Source organism: Nycticebus coucang, chromosome 13 (genome assembly GCF_027406575.1).
Source record: "Nycticebus coucang isolate mNycCou1 chromosome 13, mNycCou1.pri, whole genome shotgun sequence".
NCBI lineage: Eukaryota > Metazoa > Chordata > Mammalia > Primates > Lorisidae > Nycticebus > Nycticebus coucang.
Window position 1 is genome coordinate 49,582,052 of NC_069792.1, and position 13,326 is coordinate 49,595,377.

A 13,326-nucleotide genomic window follows, 5' to 3' on the forward strand; every position below is an offset into this window, starting at 1 on the left:
ACACTACTCTGTACACATGCTGATTGTGCCACTCTTCCACAGCCACCCACGCTGTCAAGGCTACCCCTTCCCTTGATCCCAGGAGCCATTTGCTCCTCACCACTTCAGAGGTCACAAACAACTTTCCCACACGTGACCACTGGGGCAGGAGATTCTGAACTGATCAATCCAAAGGCAGCCATGATGGTGCCTGAGGCCAGCACAGGGTTCACAAAACCCTCTGTGCAGGGCTCCAAACCCTCTCAGCACAGGGCACCCAAACCCTCTGTGCAGGGCTCCAAACCCTCTTTGCACAGGGCACCCAAACCCTCTGTGCAGGGGTCCCAACCCTGCACTACAGATTCCACCCCAGAAGTTCAGGGCCTGCCTCACCAGCCACACCACAGCCCCCTCCCTTGGTCATGGCAGTAGGCGGAGGCCACACTGGCTCACTCCCACCACATCTTGGATTCTCCTGGACTGGAGCACCACAAACTCAGTAGACTCAAGAAGGAAAGCACAACAGCTCCTAGAGGCCCATTGGACACCCCGAATCCAAAGCTGTACTACCCACATATGATGCACATTCTTGTTTAACCCTCAAAAATTGGGGCAAAAAGTTGCACATTATACATGGCAATTTTGGTACTTGGGAGTCTGGCCTAACTTGCTTTGGGAAAGAACCCGTTTTCTTTGCCTTTTCCTTCCACATCATGAAATCACCGTGGTTTTAAACTTGTCTCTCCAAGAGGGCCAGAACATCAACTTGGGCAGAGAGAGAGAAACAGATGTTACAAGGTTGGCTGCAGGGTCTCCCACAAATGAAGCCTTAGAAGGCGAAGGTGAAGAAACTCCAAAGGAGGAAGCTCCCGCAGGAGAATTATGACATTGCTTGGAGGGTCAGTGCCTCTGATGGCTGGGACATAGTGCATGCACAGCTCATCAGCACCATCAGAACTTATTTAGAACAAGCTTCCTTAGATAGAAGGCCTCAGGTTGAGTCACAGTTAAAGTGCCATCTGCTGGTGATGGAGCAGACAGCCTGTTGGTTCCTGATGATAAATGTGGGACTCCGTGGCACCATTTTCTGGGATAAACTTGGTAAGAGATGGACATCTCTGGAAAAAGCAGAGATCAAAATAACTTGAGGGGGTTCATAGAGAAAGTCACCTCTGATTACAGAACAACAATGCTCCCTGAGTGTCCCATGTTGGGAGGGGAAGAAAGGCAAGTGGCTGGGGTGCAGAATGTCTGCTGGGAATGTGGAATCCAAGGGAGGAACAGGCATTGGGAGCAGAGAGTGACTGAGCGGTGAGGGTAAAGTTAAGTCACATAAAAGGGACCTCAGGTCAGGAGAGAAAATGGAGTGTGGAGGTAAAGAAGGTTCAGACAGACAGGCAGGCCTTAGTTCTCCTGCAGAGCTTCCTGGGAGTACAGAGGACAGAGTGAAGGAATATTGTCTGGATACACAGCTGACGAATGTGGATGGTACCATGGTGCTAGCGTGGGGGCTACAGAAGTCAGGGGGCACAAAGCTGTGGCTAGGACCAGGGCAAGAAATGGGGAGCGTTCTGGTCTAGCAGGAAGGGGCCACCTGAAGCCTGCTCCCCCTCACCTCACCCCACAGTCTGTCGCTTAACCCCACTCACATCCCCTTCCCATGACTATCAACTCCCATGACCATGGCAGGATGCACTAAATCCATGAAATGTATAGAGTATGCTTTCCAAAGGGTCCAGAGAACACATGGAAAGACTCATCACCTTTTCAGATTAGAATTCAGCTTCCCTCACTCTTCTGCTTCTCTTTAGGTAACTCTCCGACACGGGCAAACCTGGAGAGTAAGTGATATGTAAGGAAGATAGGAGCACAGGGATTATACTGCAGTCCCTTTAGGGGAGAACCTTGGGTTATTAAACTCTGATTGCACAACATTAGCCGACAAGTTGAAATGATCAGCAGTAATATTAACAGACTCAAGTCTGTGTGTTTTCATTTCTGAAGTACATTATCCCACATGCTCCTCAAAACCACCACGTAAAGCTCAGACATCAGTGGTTACTTCAAAGAGGAAAGTGAGCACCCAGGAAGTCAAAGTGCTGATACAGTCAGGAGACAGAAGTGGTGACTCTAAACCAACCTGTAGTATTTCCTGGACATCTCCTTGGCCACCTATTGGGGAATACCCAGTGCCCAGGTCAGTCAATTGTTCCTGCCTACAGAAGGGCAAAGCGGAGACCCTGAGAAGTGTCTCCTTGCTTAATATCTTGCTAGGAGCCTTCCTTGAAGGGTTCTCTTTTCACAGAGAGACCGTATCTAGCAACTGACATCCCCTGCTAGCAAGGCCCTGGCACCTCACGGAATTAACAGGAAGGTTCACCACTGGGAAGCTCGATCAAATACACAGAACCTTACCTTTCAATGTTCCACCTTCCTTTCCCCTCTTGGCTCTGCCCTGATGCTGCTAAGAACAAAAAGAAAGGAATGAGAAGCTGAGACTCGCTTCTCTCACACCTCTTCCCTAACAGGCTCAGACACTTGTTATCCAAGAATAACATTCCTCCCCATTTTGACAAATAAAAAGGTGTTCCTTGTATCCATTTTTAAAAGTGAATAGAATATTTTCCATTTTCCTTCTTTGAGAAAATCAAGGGAGGATTTTGTTGTAGAATCTCCTCCCGGTGTTCCTAGAAGTCCTCTGCTCAAGGAGGACACAGAATCAGAAACCAACAGTCACATCTGCTCCCTCAGAGGACCCTGTATTTTGAGGACAGAGCTTGGATGGTCTGGACACTGCTCTCCTGAGCAGTTCCACATGAAGCAAGGGTTGGCTGAATGATATCTAATATGGGAAAATGACAACCGAGTGTCATTTTCTCAATATGCCAATCCAGAATCACGAAGTAACTTGTTTGGGGATTTATCCAAGAAGCCCCCACCACACCCAGATAGGCAGCCTGTGAGCCTAAAGTGGAAGCCTTCATGCTCCTGAACCCCTAGCCCTGCCCAACCTCTCCCCCTGGAGGAGTGATGCTCTATCACTCTCCAAGCTAATCAGACTCATTTAGAAATGTGAGAATAGGATTGGGAAACACCAACAGGGAATCTCTCTTGGGTGTTTCTTACCTTTTGGATGTCTGAGTTTTTCCAGAATGTTGGTGAAAATGCTTTCAACACAAGGTAGCAGAGGCACAAAAGCAACAATCTGAAGCAGAAGCGGAACTCAGCCAGGGCTCAGTATGGTTGTTCAGAAAACAGAGACCCTTCTGCACTGCCTGGATCAACTGAGTGCTGAGGGTGTCCAGGCTTGGCTGTAGCCCCAGGCCTGCATCACACAGCACAGGAGAGTCACAAAGGGGTTTTGAGGGTGGGGAGGGGACATCAGGAGGAGTGCAGTCGCAGCCCCCACCCACCATCCTAGCAAATCCTTTGCCCCTTTTGGGATTTCTGGGTCCCTGTTCCCTCCCCTGCCATCACATTTTACATCTTCGCCTCAGAGAAATATTCCATTTGTTTAATCTGTAACCCAGCTATTACCTGAGTCCCCCTTTGCTTTGTGCAGCCTTTGACTTGGACCTTCGAAGTCTGAAAGAGCTGGAATTTCTGCTTCTACGCAGACATTTATACTTTCAGGATTACACAGATCCTCAAATCTGTCCTATCTACAGAAATTTTTTGCCTTACTCTAACCTAGATATAAAACCTAAAGTTCTATTACAATTAGTCTTATGTTGAATAGTACATGTTTTCAAGTCATCCTTTATTGTTTTCAATTAGAGCTGACTCAAATAAAACTAATAATATTATTCAACGTTTCAATACTAAAGTAAATAAAAAAACACTTCAAGTGATATTGGAGGTAAATTTAGAGCACTTACATATCTGAAGTTAGTGAAGCTTAAACTCTAAAAGGACTTGACATCCTTTCTACACACACATACACACGCTGTGCACACACACAGACACACACATACTTTGATGAATTAGTCCAATATTTTGAAATTTAACAATCCATTCCCCCCTATTACTGCCATCTTCCATTCATTGTATTGACCACACTTTTTTTTGTTTTTCTAACTGTACCTAAGAAATAGATAGTCCCAGGCCTCTACATTAATTTCCTTACAGGTCTGTGGCTCCTCCAAGGCAGGCATAGGTCACAGTGTGATAAACTGTTCACTCTCTCAGCCTATGGGGGCAAGAAGGACCTAGGAGTGTCAAAGCCTTCAGGCAGAATCTGGTCTTGAGCAACCTCACCTGAGTCTTCCATGGGCCATGTGAATTTAACCTTTCCTATATTCAGTCTCTTCGTGTCAGGTGTTTACACTTCCTATATTCCTCCAGCTTTTTCCTAAGCCATCATTACAAACTCTTTCTCAGGTGATAGCTGTCCTCTGAACTGTCTCCCAACTTCTCATGTCTCTCTGAAACTCTGCAGCCCTTCACTTGCCAAGAGCTTCCACTCTCTCCTCCCTTTGATATGCATCCTCAATGAAGTTTTCCTTTAAAAATATTTCCTTCTGGAAACTAGGAGGCACAGACATCTGTAGATTTGGGGCTCTACCCTTGACATCATAATGCAGTTTTAGCAGTACGTCCTACATAGTTCAAGATCTATGCAAATGCGAAGTGCTTTTCCTACCCCCAACATGTGTGACTGCCAAGTGGCCTATGGATCAAATTGGATACTGTGGGGCATAACTGCTCGCACACACCGCATTCCTAGCATTATACTGCCTCACAGATGGGCACTAGTTGGCTATTCATAAAACCAAAAAGGGGACATAAAAACTAAAATTTCAACAATTGTGAAATTATTGTGCTATTTATTAAACTCATATCATGGAATATAATACATTTTCTTGTTTTTATAGACAGAGTTACTCACCCAGGCCGGAGTCCAGTGGTACAATCATAGCTCACTGTAACATTAGACTCCTGGGTTCAAGAGATCCTCCTGCCTCAGCCTCCAAACTATCTGGACTACACTTATGCTATTTTTGTAAAGACAGGGTCTTGCTATGTTGATCTGACTGGTTTTGAACTTATATCCTCAAACAATTCTTCTACCTCAGCCTCCCAAGACATTACAGAGAGGAACTAGGTGCACCTGGACTGGAATATTATATTCAATGAGATAATGAGAATATTTAAATTTTTTAGTGTACTATGACACAAAATACAAAATTATATGAAAAACCCGATATTGTTGCTTTTTTCTTTTTTTGGTTTCTTCCTTTCCCATATTTTATTACATTTATGTATTTTTAAGAAAAATCATAAAGACAACATATGTACAAACATTTTAAGAAAGAAAACATGGCTAACACGGGCTGCAGAAAGGAAAGCTGAAGGACAAATACTGAGTTTCTGGGATAGCGTCCTTAAACAAAGACATCTAAAATGTGTTTTGGTAAGAGGGACTTTATGTAACAAATGCCATCAAGTGTAACCTAATTCTTTGTGCCCTCAATGAATCCCAAACAATAAAAAAAAAAAAAACAAATAAATAAAAAATAAAATGTGTTTGGCAGCTGAAGCAGGCTTCTTTCCTGGTGACAAGTGGATGTGGTCAGTAATGCAAAGGATAGTAAATGAGGGCAGGACCCAGGCCCAGTTAGCCAACTCCTCATCAGTAAGGCCATGATGTAACTGGAGCTCATCAAGCAACAGTCAAAGTGCTGTATCCCATCTAAACTGACTTAGGCCTTCAAACTCTACTCCCTCACTTGGAAATGATGCTCGGCTGTCATATAGACACTTGCTTCTTTACACAGAACGCTGGGCCATTTTTTCCTTAACACGCCTTGTCAGGTTTCTCAATAGACCAAAAAGGAAAGAATTTTAGAAATGCTTCCTTCAAGACAGAAGTCAGAAAGAGAGGCGACCCTGAGACCAGGATCTATTAAACTTGGTGTGTGCGCAAAGGGGTGCAGGGGGAAAGCAGGAGCATGGGAGAAATGACCCCATTAGGCCAGGCCTGGAAGATGCGAGGATCCGGTATCCCACCCCATTCACTGCCCCGCCTGGTACTTACAAACTCGGTTCCTTCCTCAACTCCCCCAGTTCCTTGATCTCCACCTTCTTGTACTTCCCCGACTTCCTCGGGTTGGAGATGACCAGGACGACCATGCCCGAGACCTCGGCCAGCAGGACCACCACGAAGACAGCGCGATGAGGCCGACGGCGAGGCGCTTCATGGAGAACTGCAGGGGCTTCTCCTCCAGGTAGCAGATGAGCGTCAGCACCACCTGCAGGGGCTCTCCTCCCATGCTCAAGTCCAGGCTGCGGCTGCCCTGGAACAGCGACTTGCCCTTGACGTCCCTCTTGAAGTAGTAGGCCTGGTCGCCATATCCACGTGGCAGGGGCTCTTCTTGGACGCCTTCTGCCCCAGCTTGCTCTGCGGCCCTTCCCCCCCCACCACACCCCGAACCAGGGCTGCAGCAGGTAGCTCTGGCGGAAGAGCCCCCACAGATCAGCGTCCAGGTCTGAGCAGTTGAAGGCACGCGCGGCTGCGCAGTGGGGCAGGTCGATGAGGGTGTGGTGCGCGCGCACCAGCTCCTCCCATTGCAGGCTCGACTCACCTTTGTAGGTGTGGCGCCCGCAGAGTTCACGCACCAGCACAGAGATTTCTGGTTGCACTGGCGCGCTTTGAAGCGCCCCTGGTGGTTGCACTCGGGGTGTAGATCCCGTCGTTGTCCACCAGCGGGGGTGCTCGATGGGCTTCCCCAGCCCACTGCAGTCCCGGGGGCGGCTCATGCACGCCTTGAGCAGCAGGCACTTGGAGGTCAGCGCAGAGCCCAGCAAGAGGCACAGGCAGCGTCCTCCCAGGCAGCTGGGGCTGCACACCATCATCTTGTTGGTGGGGCATGTGCAGTTGTTCTTCGCAGCCACGTGGCGGGTCACCACCGCCAGCAGCAGGCCCAGGGTCATGGCGCAGCGAAGGCCAAGGGAGGGCTGACCAGACGCAGTGGGCCAGCAGACGGGACCTGGGACTCCACGGGGCTCTGGTGTCGCAGACAGTCTGTGGGGGTCTGCCACCCGGCCACTCCCTCCTGCTCTTATAGGGGGCAGGACCTGCTGGGCTGTTTCCGACCCTGACTTACCCCCTTCTATTTGGGTGACACATGTTGCCCCCCAGCCCCTCCGGTCCCACGAATGGACCGGCCAGGTTGCCCAATATTCTTGTTATATCACACACACACAAAGGTAGAAATGAAAATGCTAACCACATGAATGAACATCTTAATTAACTTGATTGTGGTGATTATTTCCCAATGAGGGCATATGTCAAAATATAAGTTATATATGCTAAATACACACAATTTTTACTTATCAAGTATATATCGCTAAAGCTGGAGAAAATTCAAAGCTGGAGAAACAGTTTACAAAATAAACAACTGATTTTAAAATGGGCAAAAGATTTAAATAAATGCATCATAAAAGATAAGATTCAAATAACAACAATATTATGCAAAGATAAGATACTCAACCCCATTATTCATTAGGAAACAGCAAATTAAAACTACAATGAGTACCACTGTATACTACTCATATAGCTAAAATGAAAACACTGACATTACTCAGTGTTCACAAGAATGCAGAGTAACTAAATCTCACACTTTGCTGGCGGATTTACGTTGGTACAACTATTTTGGAACATTGTTGGACAGTATCCCTGCACCCTTTAACAGAGCATTTGTAGTTCTAGCTGTGTACCCAAGAAAATTGAGTGTGATGACTACCAAAAGACATGTAAAAGCTGTTCACAGCAACTTGACTCATAGCACCCCAAACCAAAAAATATCCTAATAATGAAGAATGGAAACAAAATTTGCAGTTTATTTTCATCGAAGATAGAAATATATATATATATATATATAGTCATCTAAGTATACAAGTATAATAGAAGATGAGGTCCTTTGTTTCTGAATATATCCATATGATAACCCCTCATGTTTTGGCTCATACTTTAACTCTATCATGAATTTTGTTGAATAAAAGTCTGAATTTTGGGGCAGCGCCTGTGTCTCAATGGAGTAGGGCACAGATCCCCTATGCCGGAGGTGGCGGCTTCAAGTCCAGGCCAGCCAAAAACCACAAAAAAAGAAAAAAAAAGGAAAATTCTGAATTTTGATAGGTTACCATCTATAATTTGTTATTCAAGTGTGTGTGTGTGTGTGTGTGTGTGTGTGTGTGTGTGTGTAGGTATGTCCTGTGTATAAATTTTTGCATATTCTAGAGGTGGAGCAAGATGGCCAAATAGAACCCTCTAGGAATTGTACCACTGCCACTACACCAAATTCAACAACTGTGCACACAGAAAAACATCTTCATAAGAACCAAACAACAGATAAGCATACACAGTAGCTAGTTTTATCATCACAACGTAGAAAAAGTCACTGAAAAGGTAGAAAAGGTGGTTTGCTTGGACCACACAACATCACAACCCTCCAGTATCCCCCACCAGTGTCAGACTAGTGCTGGGTGGGGAGAGAATCCAAGTGCTTGGGGAAAGGAGGGCATAGGACTGTGGGACTTCACATTGGAACTCATGGCCACCCTATCACAGGGGAACACAGTATAGGGCAGAATTCTGCTGGCACCCATGAAGGGAGCATTCAGACCAGCTCCAGAAGGGAATCTTCCACCCCAGCCTTAGGGACCTGTGTTTCAGCCAGCTCCATGAGCAGCTCATGAAAGTGGCCTGAGGCCAGGAATAAATATGAAAGGTAGTCAGGCCACAAGCACTTTGTCCTTGCACAAGTGTTGGTGCTGCTTTAGGCTTAGATACAATGGACGTGGGGTGGCATAGCTGGAACGCCAGCTCTGGTGGCCTAGGGAGTGCTCGCATCACCACTCCCCCAAATGCAGGCAGTGCAGCTCAGGGAGAAGCTGTTCCACTTGGTAAAAGGAAAAGGAATAGTACAGGGAACTTTGTTATACACCTCGACTGCCATCTCAGCCACCATAAAATCAAGCGCCACACAGATGCCTGATGTTCCTGATGGAAGACATTAGTTCCTAGATGACATTACTAGAGGTAATGCTGGACCACAAGGGAACATGCTTCCCTGAAGGGAAGGACCCAGTCCTGGCTGGATTCACGACCTTCTCACTTCAGAGTGCTTGGGCCTTGAATAAACACCACCAATAGCCAGGACCCATAGTCTAGTGTGACCAGAGCAATACCACCAGTGGTGGAGGTGGGAAGGGCTGGCATCATCACTCCCCCTACTCCAGGCAGCCCAAAATGGAAATGAGACGCCTTCCATTTGGGGAAAAGTGAAGGAAGAGGAGGATATGGTAATTAGGGAATTCTCACCTGCCTTACCCAGGCCCACCCAGGCAGTACCACCAAGAGGCTGCAAGAGACTTGGCAATTCTGTGCTTGAGCGCCTCCTAGTTTTAGCATGGCTGCACTGACCAAAGACTTGGGGCACAACACTCAATTCCCTCTGAATATCAAAAAGGACGGGTACAAATATGGCCAGACAGCAAGCGCAGTCTTCAATGCTCAGACAACAGTAAACATCTACAAGCATCAAGAGTATCCAAGAAAACATGATGACCTCACCAAATGAACTACATAAGGCTCCACTGACCAATCCCAGAGTGATGGAGATGAATATCTTTGTATACCTGAAGGCCATGAAGATATTATGTTATGATTTTGTTTACAAATATAATATTTTACCTATTACATTTAGCTCTATGATCCAGCTTAGATTATTTTTGGTGTGTGTTTGGTACAATGTTAGAACAAGTTGTTGTTCTTCTGCATACAGATGTTCAATTATTTGACTTTTTTTTCCCCCACTAACTTATCGAGAAAGTTTTGTTGTTAAATTAACATACTGAGTAGACAGGGATTGACATCTGGACTTCTATTTGTCCACACTGCTTTGATTAATATTACACTGTGTAAATTAATACCACACTTCTTTAAAAAAAAAAAAAAAACTTCTTTAATTAAAAAATCTTTAATTCTTGAAATCTGTTATTATCACTTTACCAACTGTTTTCTTCCCTTCAAAGATTGAGCTTTTGACTCCATACATCAATCTACTAATGAAAGACATTTTAACAATTTTCAGTGTATTTACTCAATTTATAAATACTAATTTATCTCTCCATTCTTTTAGTCTGACATTTACCTCAGCATTTTTCTTTTGGTTTTCAGTAGAAAAAATTTTTAGAGCTTTTGTTAGATCTTTCCTAAATATTTGATGTTTTATGCTATTTTTCTTTATTTCATTTTTAAAGTGTTTATATTTGATATATAGAAATACAATTTTGTGTTTTTTACTTAAATACAACTTTTCAGATTCACCATTAACTCTAGTACATTGCTTGCAGATTCTTTAGGGTACACAATTATGTCCTTTGTAATTAATAAAACTTTCAATTGTTTGTTTCTTTTCCAATTTTAATACCTTTAACTTATTTTTGTTATCTTCTGGAAATATGCAGAAAATGTTTACATAGAAGTGGTGTTTCTTTTTCTGACCGAATAAAGAAAGTGTTCAATGTTTTACCATTAAGTATGATTTGGCTGAAGGATTTTTGTAGATACTCCTTATGAGATTAAGAAAATTTCCTTTTATTATGCAGTTTCATGACCTTTTTTACAATGAATGATTATTTTAACAACTGTCTTTTCTACCTCCTTGAGATAATTTTCTCTCCTTTATTTTGGTAACGTAGTGAATTGATTGCTTTTCAAACATCAAACTCATTCCTAGAAAAAAACCCACATTGGTCACCAAATTCTGTTTCTGTTAGTTCTTTTTATTTTTTTTTTTAACAGACTCAATTCACTTTATTATTGCATAAAAATCCTATGTTGTAGCCACAGCTGGAGCCTGGGTCCTCTGCACAGAGACTCTGGTGTGGGTCTTGACAAGATGGTTGTTTCTGTTAGTTCTTGTTTCAGTTAGTTCTTACTGTGTTACAACCACCCCACTTTCTCTGGCCTACAGAGGATGGACACAATGTAAGTTTTCAAGGATAATCGTAAAGTCTTCCTTGATGTTTTGACTGAAGGGTGCTTTGCTCAGGCTCTCCTAAGCTGGTGGTTATGGTTAAAGGGGAGTGGACAAAATGCACATAAGTTACAAATAATATTTCCATTTCTCATTGGTCTCCTTTGGTCACAGAATGCAACAGGAGTTCTAATACTTCAAACTCATTTAAACGGGCTGCCACTGATTTTGGGTCTCAATCAACAGGTCTAACTGACTATTGTTTCTCCCCAGCATGTGAGGTTACATAATAAATCCAGATTCTGGGTGAGTACACCCACCTAAATAAATCCGCACTCATGGCCTTATATTTTATCCCACTTGGTCTTACAATCTTTTGTTTCCTTCTCTTATTTGGTCTTGTGTCTCTCAGGAGAGTAGCTACAAGCTCTACCCCTGCCTTGCTCTGGCTGCAAGGGATTAAGTCTTGGACGTTTACAATGTGCCTTACATGGGGACTTCTTTTTCTTGGTAAAAGGACCAGTGCTTACTTATCTGAACTGTAACGAGGTACGTCCCCGTGTCTCTCTCTTCTGACTGCTGTTAAGTTTATTCCTGTTAAGATAACTACTCCCGAGGAGAGCCTTTTCAGGATAAAAGTAAGGGCAGCAATATCAGCCAAGTGAGGCACAGAGGGGGCAACACAAACAATATGAAAAATAAGAAAAGACAGACATTTATTACTTACAGGCCCATGAAGGAAGAGGGGAACCAGTTAGGTCTAATAGGAAGGTTACAGAGACAGTGTGCACAGCCAGCAGGTGGTGATCTGCAGAGAGATGAACCATGCACTCAGGCCTTTATTGGTGTCCAGGGCATTACTCAAGTAGGTTTCCCATGGGGAGCTCTAAGAGATGGGCTTAGAGCAAGCAGGTGCACAACCCAGGGGTTCACAGCATGACTAAGAGATGGTCACTGTGCACATCTGCACAGGACATATGGGATGTCGGAGTCACTGGAGTGAGTCAGGTTGATGAAGTCAATATGTCCCAAGGGAGGTGATCACCAGCAAAGGATTGTATAAAACAGATATCTGGACCAACCACACTGAAGCACTGGGAAGAGGTGGAGAACAGAAACAGTGTCAAGGGCAACTTTGTCCTGCTTCCATTATGAGAAGGTTGGACCTATACTCACAATGAATGCTGAGGAACGTAAAATATGCAAATCTACAACACATCCTCAGAATTCACTCCTAAACAGGCTCTTCTACTCCTGCTGAAGGAAACTGAAAACACCCTGCAATTCCTTCAGGATATAGGCTATTTTCCCTAGAAGCAGGTACCAACCCTGGGCTCTGTGCAATGCTGAGAATTAACTCAAGGGCCTAGAAAGGCAAAGAGGGGAGGCAGGGTTGCGATTTGAGGAAACTCACCTTAGTGTGCGCTCTTGAGACAGGTGCAGTCACTAGAAGACTTTTCTTCCAACGGTGAGGGTGAGACTCCCTAACACAGCATGGGAACTTCCAGGAAGATGGGGCCAGGGAGGCAGGGGTTCCAAAGTTCTCAGGCTTGAGTGAGTGCCCAATTTCCCATTCCTCCTTGCAGTGGCCCACATCTTCCCCTTCAAGCCTGATCTAGGCATAAGCCCTGGCAGGATCCACCACCAAAATGGGGCTACAAGTCCAAATCCTCATGATCAGGCCCAGGACTTGGTTTTCATCCTGATCTGCTCTATGAAGAAAACACTGACCCTTTCAAATTGCCCTGGAGGATTTCTTATTTTCCATGTGTGTGCTTGGTTGGCTTCAATATCTCCTTTGCTTATGCTAATTTCAGGGCATCTACAAGAAACCAGATAATATTACAACCTTTATACCACTTGGCTTTTGAGAAATCCTAATTGCCATAGCCCCAGGATCACTCATCACTGTGCCATGACCCTCACTTTATCCTGAACCAGCACTGATGATGTTTTGAATATTGTTGCTTTTCATCTACCACTCCTGAGCCATTCTCCAAGGAAGGAGAGGATTCCGGCTATATTACATTTTAACATAACTCCATTCCATAATTACATTTTTTGTGGGTTTGGTTCCTGTATCCATTCCAGTTACCATTTATCACAAGAATCCTCGCAGGAAGCAGAACCATCTAAAGGATAAAATAAGTGAAATTTAATAGGGGCACTATTTACAAAGGCAAGGGAGTGGGGGGTGGAAACCACCAGACATAGTGCAAAACCCTGAGGCTAGTAACAGGAAGCCCTTTGAACCCCAGGCCTGACAGAACAAGAGGAGGGGGCTGTTATCAAAGCAGAGAGCAAGACAGAGAAGGAGAGAGACAGAGAGAGAAACAGAGGTGTGCAAAACCAGCTGCCTGGT

General features: G+C 44.7%; 1 long non-coding RNA gene across 1 annotated transcript; it reads right to left on the reverse strand.

Annotated features, from left to right (window-relative positions):
* Positions 1 to 888: 888 nt before the first annotated feature.
* On the reverse strand, positions 889 to 2,527 carry LOC128563139 (uncharacterized). Its single transcript, XR_008373747.1, has 3 exons — positions 2,395 to 2,527; positions 1,743 to 1,813; positions 889 to 1,095 (listed from the first exon to the last, which is right to left on the reverse strand). It is a non-coding gene; the product is annotated as an uncharacterized LOC128563139 (long non-coding RNA).
* Positions 2,528 to 13,326: the final 10,799 nt, after the last annotated feature.